The sequence below is a fragment of the Trichosurus vulpecula genome, chromosome 1, assembly GCF_011100635.1.
Source record: "Trichosurus vulpecula isolate mTriVul1 chromosome 1, mTriVul1.pri, whole genome shotgun sequence".
Classification (NCBI taxonomy): Eukaryota; Metazoa; Chordata; class Mammalia; order Diprotodontia; family Phalangeridae; genus Trichosurus; species Trichosurus vulpecula.
The window spans coordinates 394229787-394242065 of NC_050573.1; the positions used below are offsets into that span (position 1 = coordinate 394229787).

The 12279-nt window shown below is 40.3% G+C and overlaps 1 protein-coding gene across 4 annotated transcripts in view; it reads left to right on the forward strand.

The window, feature by feature from the left end:
- The first annotated feature begins 3660 nt into the window (after positions 1–3660).
- Positions 3661–12279, forward strand: part of ZNF532 (zinc finger protein 532) — a 111159-nt gene continuing 102540 nt past the window's right edge. For 3 of the 4 annotated variants that reach the window (XM_036737086.1, XM_036737054.1, XM_036737076.1), the window contains exons 1-2: positions 3901–3951; positions 5822–5930. The gene's annotated coding sequence lies outside the window, so the exon portion shown is untranslated. Of the gene's footprint in view, positions 3952–5821; positions 5931–12279 lie in introns of all 4 variants that reach the window. The other variant, XM_036737069.1, reaches the window with a different exon arrangement.

A 12279-nucleotide genomic window follows, 5' to 3' on the forward strand; every position in this document is an offset into this window, starting at 1 on the left:
ATAGGTATTGACTGACTAAGCAGTGTCTATATTACATGAGTCTCCTTGCCATGAGAGATCTGTTTTATTATGCAGTTTATATAGTTAATGAAAGGCAAAGGGATTTTCTTAGCTCATTTAGGATCACCAGAATTGAAATCTACACCATTATATCTATTCTCTCTATCTTTCTAGTGGATTCATCATATTAATTTAGTTAGAAGTCCCTTCAATTTTATATTTTAGCCAAGCCAGATAATCATAGCAATCTTTTATTATCACTAAAAATAAAATAAAATCTGGTAGGTCTTTTTGATGAGCACTGGGATACAAAATCTAAAACAGCATGACTAAAGGACAAAGTAAGCAATACTTTTTTAAAAAAATCAATGATAAATTTAGTCTATATCTCTTCAGAGGTCATAGACCTTTCAGTTTGAGGAGTTGCATATTGCAAATATACCTAAGAAGGTGTATTTGTCACCTGTTATGTACTCTGTCTATAGTATGTTTTCCTATTTCCACTGAGGAATGAGGAAGACAGAAAGATATGGAAAGGGCTATTATCTCTATGCCTTACAAATGAGCTCTACAAATGAGAAAAATCATCTTAAAAAACCAAAGCTGGCATTTTGAAGTCCACTGATGGGTGTTTGTTGAAAAATCAGATCCCTTTTGATTTATACAGAAAAAACAAAACAAAACAAAAAACCCACAAAATAATCCCAAAATAACAAAATCCCCAAGGAACTGAAATTCTTGTAGTTTCTATTTGGCATTAATGTTACATGATTTCTTTGTGTTGACCTTTATGCATGACACTCAGAAGCAATACTTTGTTTCAATCTTGCATAGTCAGGTAACTGCCTGTGCCATTATAGTTGCATAAAACAGGATACAGTGTATCCTTCCAAAGAGTTTTTGTATCGATTTTTTTTGGTGGGGTAAAGGATTTTTTATCTTATATTTTGTATAAAAAAATTCCTTCCAACATTGGAATTTTATAATTCTGTGAAATACAGCATTTTGGAGCTTATGCTTTTAGTCTATTTCTCTTGTAAGTTACTAACAAAGTTAGTTAGCAAAATGGTTCATCCAAATCCATCTAGAAATAAATGGTTTTGATGATTTGTAGGAAAACTGCATCTTCTATTACCAGTTTGATATATTTATATGTTTTGAAGATTATCATAATGGATCTATTATCTGTGAAGCCAGGCACATTTGCAAACCAATTTTCTCTATGGCTCCTGCTATTATGGGAAAGTCTTGATTTGAAATGTTTTTGCCAAGTGACCTGTTCAAAAACAATCTTTGCCATTTTGAGACCATCAGGAAATTCTGAAGATGAAGACACACTCCATGGAAAATATTCCATCTACTTACAATTTTGAAACCCTTCAAATCCCTTTGGCCGCTCTGTAACATGAATGACAATGAAAAGGGTTGAGGAAACGCTATCAAATTGGCCACAGAGCCCAAATCCATTAAATGCTATAGCATTTATTAAATATCATGGCATACTTGTCACATACTTCCATAGAATATATAACAATACCATGAATACATGCCAGTAGTCTGTTGCAGACTATATATTGTAGCTCATAGGGCCATGGGCTCATTCATGAGGTGGAGAAGAAAAAAAGAATCAAAGTTCAAGTAAAATTGAAAATACAATTCACAGAGGGTTGGAAGTGATTCTTTTCAGGCCCTTGATGATCTTCCATTTTATCATATAGTACTGGCAAATGTGAGGTATACTGGTGAAAATTTTTCCATTTACATAAACCTTTCTAAAATTGTAAATATAGTCAAATTTATATGCAACTACAAGCAATTTGTTATTTTAGACTAAAGAGTAATGACATCTCCGAGATTATATTTCAGTTCATTCATATGAAAAGTTTTTTTTTAAATAGCAAAACTGTTATGTTCAATTATAACTCTATAACATAAGAACAATGGAAGTTAATGTAAGGTACACTTCTTGCAAGTGCTTTTCATCTTCCAAATGCTCCGCAGAAATTAACTAATTAATCTAATTTAAAACCAACAAAAGGAAACACCCAAAAATATTTCATGCAGTAAAGAGTCAGCTGGAAATATTCTTTGCCACTGGAATTTAGTCAAATGGTATAGCAGTTTTTAAAAAAGGTGTAGCCTAGTTTGATGCAGTATTTGTAGGGGTAGAGCCAAATGAAGTCTTAGCAGATTTGGAGAGAAAGGCATTTTTTTTCTTTTCTTTTCTTTTTTTTTTTTAACAGATTTTCCCATTTTGTTCTATTCCCAGTGGTTGCTCAATTGGCATTGTGTGTTTTAAATTGGTTTTCAGTTTTGTGTGATGTTTCCTAAAAAAAAAAAACAGATTGTGGACATTTCAAAAACCATGACATACAAATGGATAAAACAAGAGGCTCAATCTACAATAGAAAACTGTCTCACCTTTAAGACATGAAAAGATAGAGACGTTTCAGTATTATACATGTGTTTGACTATTGTATACTCTGTCTTTAAAAATACCATGTTATGTTATATTTACAAAAAAACTTGCTTCTAGAATTTAAAAACTTGGGCTTTTTGCATCTTGTTTTCCCTTCCCTCTGAGTTTTCCTAATACCATTTTCTTCACTTTTAAAAAACTACCATTGAAACGAAAAATGACATAGTTTAATCAAGTCTCAATTCTTTTTTATTCTCGGATAGCAAAATGCGTGGCTTTTAAACTCATTCTCCCCACTGGGGTGTCTTCACTCCTTTTGTGGCACGGTTTAAAGTGAAAAGGGCTTCAAGCTGGACCTATAAATAAAGGGCCCCTTCTTTATCCTCAAGGGAGAAGCTTGAAATTAATTTCTCTTAAGATTTCCCCCTCTCCTTTTTTTTATTTGCCACCATTATAAGGCTAACAGAGCCACCACTCCTCCTTCTTTTCCTTGAGATCCCCCCCCTCCACCCTCAGCCTCTCGATATTTTCCAGCCATCTTTAGCAAGGCCTTGCTCTCCAGTAGCTGCGGCTTGCGGCCGTTTAAAGGACTGAGTCAGATCCTAAAATGTCTGATTGAAATACACATTGGACAAAAAAAAAAATCCTTTCTCCATCCTTCTCACCACCACCACCACCATCACCAGGGCGAGAGTTAAAATCCAGCAGCCCCATATGGGTGAGACTTGGCAGGTCTGTCAGACTTACTTTAAAATTCGTAATAATCTAAGCTAGTTATAAGAATAATAGCATATTGCATGCCTTTCTCTCTAACCAACACCCCCCTCCCCAATCTTCCCTTCCCCCATCTCCAGCCCCCCCTCCCCCCTCCCCCTTCTCCCTTTCCTCTCTTTTGTTCGCTCGGCTCTCCGGCCGTGCCTGGGCGAGCTGGGGCCACGGCGGCACCCTCCCCTCCCTCCCTAGGCCGCAGCTTCTGCTCAGCCCCGGGCTCGCGGCGCCGCGCGCGGCCTACTCTGCCAAGCTGCCCTGGGTCGTCGCGCGCTGCTCCCCGGGAGAGAGGCACAGGGCCGCGCGCGGCGGGGACCCGAGTGCCGGAGCCCGCCTGCCCGCCTGGCCCGGGGCCTCAGATTTTCCAGGCCCCGGGGTATCTTGCGGTGGGGCCCGGCCCGGGCGCCCCTGCTGCTGTGGTTGCTCCTGCTGCAGCTGCCCGGGGAGCTGAAGCTGCGGCGCAGCCAGTGGTAGTAGTAGTAGCAGCAGCAGCAGCAGCAACAGCAGCAGCAGCAGCAACAGCGGCGGCGGCGAGGCCGCCCCAACACACACACACACAGACCCAGGCAGCGGGAATGCAGATGACACGCCCGTAATATGGAAGCAGCCGCCGCCGCTGCCGCCGCCGTAGCAGCAGCAGCAGCAGCCGCAGCAGCCACGACAGCTACAGCAGCAGCCGGCGGCGCCGAGCTAAACAAAGGTCATCCGAGCTGCGGCCCAGACACCCGGGCTTGACCGCTGCAAAGGCCAACACCGGGAAGGGGGTGGGTGTGCGCCTATGTGTGTGTATGTGTGTGTGTATGTGGGTGTGGGTGGCTGGAAAGGTGAGGGTCGGAGGGCAGGAAGGAACCAGGAGAGGGGGGCTCTGGGTAGAAGACTGGAATGGGTGGGGGGGTAGGTAGGTGGCATTTGCATCTGCCCCTAGCTCCTGCCACCACTGCAGGGGTGGGGTGGCAGTGGGCAATTCTTAGCCCCCTTGGCCTGACAGCATTGGCCTCTCCAACCTCTTCTCTGGGGAGAGCTTCTTTTCTCTTTGCTGCCACTTTCCTGGGGGGTTGGAAAAAGGCGCCGCTGGAGCTAGGCCCCACGGCTTCTGAGAGGGGGCCACGTGAGCAGTGGGGCACTCCTTCTCCTCCTCCCCTCCCCCAGCACTGTCTCTACACTGTTTATTTTAAAGGGGCCTCTGTCCCCCCACTCCTCCCCTTCTTCCCCTTCATCCTTCCTTCTCCCTATGGACATCCCCAGCTTTCTTCCCTGGGGTGAAGGGATTTGGACTTTTTTTCTCCCCAGGTACTTGAAAGAAGAGGAGAAGGTTGGAGAAAGAGGAGGGGGGTGGTGGCTGGCCGGGTGGGCGGGCGGGTGTGGGGCATGTGGTGGTGATGGTGGTGGTGGTGGTGACAGTATTGGGAGAGAGGGGAGGGCAAGCAGGGAGGTGGGGTGGAGTAGAGTCGGGGTGTCAGGCAGAGAAGAACCTGGTCCACAAGCCCGCAGCTCTCTGCTATGGGGTTGAAGGCCGTCGTGTGCAGCAAACGCATCCTGAGTGAGGACAGAGCTCTAGATTTTTCTTTATTGGGGGGCTCTTTGTTAGCTCCCAACACAGAGACACACATACACACATAGAAATACACACACACACACATACACACATACACACACAAAGCTCTGAGCCAGGTTGTGGGAGGTAAGTGGGGAAAGGAAGGAGGGGGAAATGGATGTGCTGGGAGCTTCGGGTAGAAGGGAGGGGGGGAATGGGGCCCTGAGAGGCTTTAGGGGCGCTGGAGAGGTGAGCATTTCAAGGGTCTGTGCATGTGTGTTGGGGGGGGATACACGATGACTTCCCCCTCCTCACCAGAACCAAAAAGGAAAAAGCAACCCCTAGCGAGATCCCCCCTGCGCTGTTGATTTTCAGGGACTTGTTGGCAACTCAGCGAGGGTTGCCATAGCTTTTTTATGTAGGGTGACCAGAACCGGCTGAAACTGGTTTGAGGCAGATCAGCTCCTGAACACAATGCAGTCACTGAGCTACTACAGTGGGATAGCAGCTTCCTCCCTTCATGGCAGCCAAAAGCAGAGGAGCTTGCAGGAAGGTACCATCCCAACACAGTATGTGAATGCACACTTTAGACACCACACAGCACTGGTATGTGTCTAATGTAGTCCTAAAAGATTCTGTATAGGGAAGAGGAGGAAAAAAAATGGACAGGTTTGCAGGATCTGAGGTTACTTGGGCTTTTCCTGCCTTTTTCTTTTGCTTAAGGGATGGACAAGGAGCTGAGATTTATGACCCTTATTAAAGAAAAAAAAATGTGCTTTGCTAGGGTGGGGACACTTGGTTTTTTGCAGTCTCTTTCTTTCTCTTTTAACAAAACCAAACCAAAATGAACTGATGGCTTTGTAATTGTGGTTTTATTTGTGATTTGGAGAATGCTGCTTTGCATGCTGTTTTCTTTTGCAGGATATGTGCTGTCTTGTGCTTTTCATCTTAGATGCTATTAAAGGGTGTGTGTGTGTTTATGTGGGGGGGTACATCCGACTGTTGTGAAGGCCAAAAGGTAACAATATTGTTCTAGGAATGAGCATAAATGCATTTCAGTAATGCTGTGAGGCATACATACTGTCTTTTTTTTCTTGTAGGCCTATTGACTGGGGCTGCTTTTAACCCTTTCATATTTGCAGAGGTAATGCATCTGTGTCACAGTAACTGAACATTGATCAGTCTTTCCAAAAGGTCAAGGTTCACAAGGTGAGATATGATATTTTGAGCATGAATATAATAATTTGAAGATACATGCATACACAGATTGACAACCGATTGGTTCACTGGTGAAGAAATTGTGGTTTGACTCTACAAGAAATACTCATATCTTATCCAAGTTTAATGGGATTAGCATGACTTTATGATGACATTGTTATCAGAGCTAACTTAGGATGGCTTCATTTTAAATAGCATGTGCATAGGCATCTTGCTGGCTATTCAGTTTCAAGAAATAGGCCTTGATAAGTGCCAAGTGCAAATGCTGGTAAGAAACCATGGGCCTTGTGGGGAAAATGCATTGTTTTGCATTGCACCACAGTCCTGCCCATGTAGCATTTACACATGTAACATTTTCCGTATGGTTACATAAAAGGTAACTGCCTCATCAAATGGAGGCCACCTGGCTATCATTTTAGAATTTAGAGACTTTGGACTTAGACATACATTTTCTCCATTCAACTGACCATCTTTATTTCACTTTGCAGCATTGTCTCATCCTGAAAGGGATTCATTTGGAACCAAGCAGAGGAATGTTTTAGTGATTTTGGTGCTAGTGGGGATGGGTGTGTTGAGGGGAGAATGGATTGGATTGAATGTTCTAGTGGATTATTTGTGGGATACATTTTAATATGGAATAATAATGAAATACCAAAAGAACACTGGATGGGCTGGCATCCTCTGCCAAAGGATACCTATTTCAAACCTATAATGTCACAATCATGGATAATGGAAAAGTCTCTAATGTCTTAAAAGTATATTCTTAGATTTGAGTTGGCATTTAAATTTATCATGGAAAAGCAAAGGCTTTGGAGGAAGAGAAGAGAGAAGAAAGCAGTAATGAATGTAGTAAAGTGAAGAACAAAGGCTGTTAAAGCTTACCCAGGAACACTGAACAATTTTGCCTTAGGGATCCTTGCGAAAGGACTGTAACTTCCAAAAACAGGAAATCAGCAACTCCAGAATCTTATCCAAAATGATGTTAACAGATATAACCAGTCCTGCCTGTTGGAGCTTAGTAAAACTAATCATAGGGTGAGCATGGAGGGAAATTATTGAAAATGAATTTTTGTGATTAGGGTGAAGTGGTTTTTTTGCTCTTCTGCCTGTTCAGAAGAGCAGACAATCTCAGAAACATTGAGAATTTTAAAATTAAGTTAAGTAGTGGTAGTTGTGGGCAGGATAGCTGGATTAAAGGGTGGCAGGTATGTAAGGGTGTGGTTTTTTTATTTATTTAAAAATTTAGTGTTACTTCTGACCCTTTCAATGAAGTATAACAAAAGGAAGAGAAGATTGCATTGTAGATAAAAAAATACTTTGTACAGTGTTTTATATGGATATTTTTTTCAGATTTGTTAAACTGGTAGAATAATGGAGCAAGGTTCCTTTTAAAATGTTGCTAAAACCATTTTTCAAATTCAGTATCATTTCTGAATGCCAGAGGTTCTGTATTTCACTATAGAATTATGCTTGCAAAGCAGGCTCAAATCCACGTTGCACATTTGTTGCATTTTCTATCCTGCCAACCAAAATTCATATGACTAAACATAATCACTCTTAATTTTAGAACAATAAGCTGATTTAAAATTGTGGTCACTGAAATTATTCCCTTAAAGTCAGTGTTTCTTCTTGATTTAAATTTGAAAGACAAACCTCTGACTAGTGGCAGTTTTTTATTTTTTTGCTAAGATGTTAAAAATGCCTTTTGGGAATGGCACACATAGAATATGCTTAAATAGCTTTTTGGTTTGAAGTCCTGTTGGTGGTTTTAGCTTTATGTTTTCATAAATCTTCTGGAAAATAGCATTTGGTTTTTGTATGTAGGCCAGTATCTCCAGCTGAAAATGCTGTTTAACGTTGGAGGGCTGGTTCTCTGCATCAGTAATCATGAGCTCATCTTGGATTGAGGTTTGTCTCCAGTGTTTGAATTTAGACAGAAGCACAACAATTTAGCAAGTTTTAGGTTCCATTTGAGAGGTAGCTGAAGTTGGAAATGTGAATACAAACTGGTCGATTATGTATTAGCGTGTTGCGTCTTGGGTAAGGGGCAAAATGTTGACATAGACATTTCAGGGCCCTTGCTTTGATGGTAGCTGGTTGCGCAGGCAGGCAGCCCCTACCCTACCTCAAATAGAAAGCTCATTGAGATTGCCTGCAGCTGTATTGAAGTATTTCTGAGCATGAATTATAATCTACTTGGAGAAAGAATGTGTTAGTTTGGCTACAGAAGGTAAACTGGAAAGAAAGTGTAATTGGAGTCTTAAAACCATACTTCTTTTTATCTTCTATTCGGAGAATTATTTTTTTCCACATACATTAAAATGATGGCATTTTAAAAAAATTAATGAAATCTGATTTGTTGAGAAAGATGGGCTTTTTTTCCCCTCAGATTTTTTTCCTGTTCTACTTTTTGGGGGATATCTTTCCAAAAGGATGCTAGAGGAGGAGGAGAGGGTCATCAACATTTCACAGATTATTTTTTCCTTTTTTGCTAGGTTATTTGAGCTGTATATATGTTAAAATTTTTTTAGCCTGCATTTTTTGTTGTCATAAAATACTTCTTTGAGCTTTATCCTGGGGTATAGGATATTGTTAGTTGGTTTCAAATAACCTTCCTATATCTTTGGACTGGTACTTGGTAGAACTCCATGTAGTAATTCAGAGTTTGATGGCTAGGTTGCCCAGATGTAGAATGTTCAAAAGTGGCCAATAAAAAGGGCAACAAGGTATTTAAAATAATGCTGGGTTAATAACTCCCAGTTAATACTACTTTTTCTACTCCCCTTAATTATAACTCCCCTAATGAATTTTCTTCTGTGTATTAATATTTTAGATAACCATGTTTCTCATGAATTAAGAAATAACAGCTCTAAGTGATAAAAGAAATAGCCACCCTTATCACCTGAAAAAAGACCAATCTTATGAATTGCATTTTAGGTTTCTGAAGTCATATTGCATAATAGAAGTTTTATGAACGAATATCAGAATATGAGATGAAGTGATAATAGAGAATTGTCTAATGGGATGACATGCTTCATAACCCAAAACTAATCTAAATTAGATAAAACTGGAAACAAGAAAAATCAAAGTACTAAAGTATTTTATTCTTTACAGATACATTTGCAGAAGTTAATTTTTACAGCTGTCTTAAGATTCATTAAAATATTAAATAATAATAGTTAGGTTCAACTAAGAGCTAGTCCCAAATTCTAGGCTTATGTACATACCAGTTGGATTCTGGATTTCTAGAAGACACACCTCATGCACATCAATGCATAAGGCAATTTAACTTAGTTATAATTTATTGATCTCAAAATGCTAGCTTGTGACATACCTATCTAGGTCCTTTCTGTCATGATTCAGGGATATGTCATACCTCATGTGGGTTCCACCCAGGAGATCTCTACCAAGACTATAGATTGGCTATGAAGTAGCCCCTATATTGGGACTTACTTTCAGAAGTAAACAAAGGGAGCTGGAGCCTTTTACAAAAACACCAATCTAGGGTACCCCAAGGACCTTTGACTGTATCAGACAAAATTAAATAAGTAAAAGATGTCCATAGACTTTGCTATGATTTCTTTGGTGCTTAGTGGTTACACCTATGGATTAGTCAGTCATTCTGTCTTTCTGTCAACCCATCATCACCCCACCCTTCCTCTGGGGGAAGGAGCCAAGTCTGGCCAGATTTTCTCATGACACAGAGAGGGAAGGAGAGAGGAACAGAGAGAGGTAGAAACAGCAAGTTGTTGTTAGACCTGGACACTGTAGGTAGCAGCTTACACCTGGCAACTGAATTGAGAAAAAACATTGTTATTAACATTAAAAATAATGGTCACAATACCTGATGTGTCTAACTCTCTGTGTCTTTCAATTGAAGATTTACAAATCTTGATATCCTTGCACAATTTAGATGCCTAAGGTGACCATGACAGGTATGAAATCTGTTTCATCCAGTAAGACACATACAATTTTGTTTAGTCAAGTAAAATTGTCAGTAAATTTTTAGTACCAAATATTCCAGGCATCCTGAGAGGTGTATTTGATCGAGAGTACAAAAATTTAATAATATTTCTCAAAATCAAGCCATGATAGAGATTGTAGCAAAGGTATTAGGTAAAGTGTCATATGTTCTCCATAAAATATGATATTTATGCACCACATTCTAGGGATTCCTACTGTCTTTTCAAGGAATACAATTGGTCTAGTGCAAATACTGCAAATGACTGTCTTCTCCAAGTTCCTATGTAGCACTAGGGCAATTTAAGAGTATGACAAAAGTCTATATTCTAGAAGTGTTGATAGGACAAATTTTTATGTGTGTTCATTTGAAACCTGCCTCTAATCATTTATTTCATTGTAATATAATCAAGACCCAAATTCCTTATACTCTTGTTCACTTTTATAATCCTTAATGAACTGTGCATTAGGATAACTGAAAAATCAAAATAAAACATCCTGCGTTTTACACATTCACACACACATCCACACACATCCTCTCTGCTCTTCAGCAAGTTGAAAGATTTTACGTACTAAGGAAGGGTGAAATGTGTGGTTGTGTCTAGTTTTAAGAATTGGCTGTCTCTGGTACTGTAGTTATACATGGGTAGTTAGGACACTGAGAAGGGGATTCAATATTCATCTCTTTTTAGTTTGCCTTTAAATAGACCAGTTTATTATTAACCTTTTCTCCAGAACAGCCAGGATTTGATATATAAATCCTTCCACTTCCTTTATACTTTTGAAAGTGCAGAAATATGCATGTCACTTCATAGAGACAAGAAGTATTAAATAAATCCTCATTTGCTGTAGTCTGTGAAAGATGGTAATCACTCACTGCTCTAAGTTTTAGGAGTAGAATTGCTTCCCTGCTTTTCTTAGATTGTGGAGAGTTCTACCTTCCCTTCCCTGTTTCCAAGGCTTGTTTGGGCTTTTTGGGGGGAAGGGGGTGGGGAGAGATATGTAGGAGTAAACTCATAGTGAGTCTTACTAGTCTTAACTGAATCCCAGGTGTTTTATCTTTGGAGGGCTTTAGTTATAGTGACTCTCTGTCTGCCCCAAAATGAGCGAAACTAGGGATCAGAGGGGGTATATTTGTTTCTTTTTTGGCCTTACCTTGCAGTCAGAGAGCTAAGGCTCTATTCAGTTACTTGAACTTGGATTCAAGAAAAATTTAAACTTGCCGGTGATTCATATTGTCTGGCTGATCATCCCTTGGTATAATTTGCATTGACTTAAGGCATTAAAGAAGAGTTTCTTTGCCTCAACCAATCTACCAGAAATCTTAAATTTCTAGATATAAGCCAATAAAAGGGAGTGTGTGGTTAGAAAGCCTGCTTTGGAATCAGGAAGACCTGGGTTCAAGTTCACCTGTCACAGACTTTGGTTGTTCAATTAGGAGAGTATTCTAGGGAACGCTCAAAGGTTATTAAATTGCAAATAGTTGCTGAACTGCATTGGTAGAGGAAGTTTTCCTTACTGGAACACCCTACACTGGTGAAATCATGGGTCGTGAAAAAATGGTGTGAGAGGCTGTCTGCAAAGAAGCATGTTTCTAGTTTTCTTCTCCTCTTCATGTTTTGGATGTTATAAATTTCTTACTGGTTTGGGGAGAGAGTGGATAAAAGATTGGAGGATAGGAGATTATTTTCTATATAATTGCCAAGCCCTTTTTCCAGTCTTCCACAAAATATTGACTCAGGGTATCAGGGAGTAACCACAGATGATTTTTCTTCCCAAAGCAGTTTTCTTTGGGATTGAGATTCCACACAGAATTTATTCCTCTACTTTTCTATGTTTCCGATGGGGTGGGAGAAGGAAAGCAGCTTTTCCTCCTCCTCCTCCTCTTCCTCTTCCTCCTCCTCCTTTTTCTTCTCTTACAGAAGGTGGAGGAAGATGACCAGCAACCAGTGAATAAGAACAGATTCAGAGTTTAGATGGGGATGACTCTCTAAAAGAGATTATATACTAAGTTCCTCTATTCTAATGAAGACCGCATGAAACCAGAGAATTGGGCATGGGGAGCTAGTTCTGATCAGAGAGGCTTGCCCAGGGATTTAACATAGGTTCATAGATTTAAAGCTATAAGGGACTTTAGAGATCATTGAGTCTAACCTCATTTTACAGATGAGGAAACTGAGGCCTAGAAAGATTAAGTGGTTTGCTCAAAATCACACAGCTAGTAACTGTCTGAGATGGAATTTGAACCTGGGTCTTTCTGACTTTCAAGTGCAGCTTGTTCTCCAGTACACTATACTGCCTGTCAGCTGGCAACAGGAAACAGTGTGGCCTCATAGAGTGATAAAGCATTTAGACAAAAATCCCACGGGATTTGGTAAAT